Raw genomic sequence first — 201 nt, 5'->3', positions numbered from 1 at the left:
TGTTTTCGTATTCCAAGATTTTCTTCAGATACGAACAAAATTCACAAGTGGTCCAGACCTGTCGTATATTTTACGATCAGTCAGTCTGCTGTTATCCAGACGGATTTTCCTCCCTAATAACTTTATATTTCATTAGTTTGAAGATATTTTGAGTTGAAAATAAATTACACTCTATGATTATGTTCACAGTAGGCTATTCTG

The sequence above is a fragment of the Austrofundulus limnaeus genome, unplaced genomic scaffold, assembly GCF_001266775.1.
Source record: "Austrofundulus limnaeus strain Quisiro unplaced genomic scaffold, Austrofundulus_limnaeus-1.0 Scaffold760, whole genome shotgun sequence".
NCBI lineage: Eukaryota > Metazoa > Chordata > Actinopteri > Cyprinodontiformes > Rivulidae > Austrofundulus > Austrofundulus limnaeus.
Note: the sequence above shows the minus strand (reverse complement) of the source record.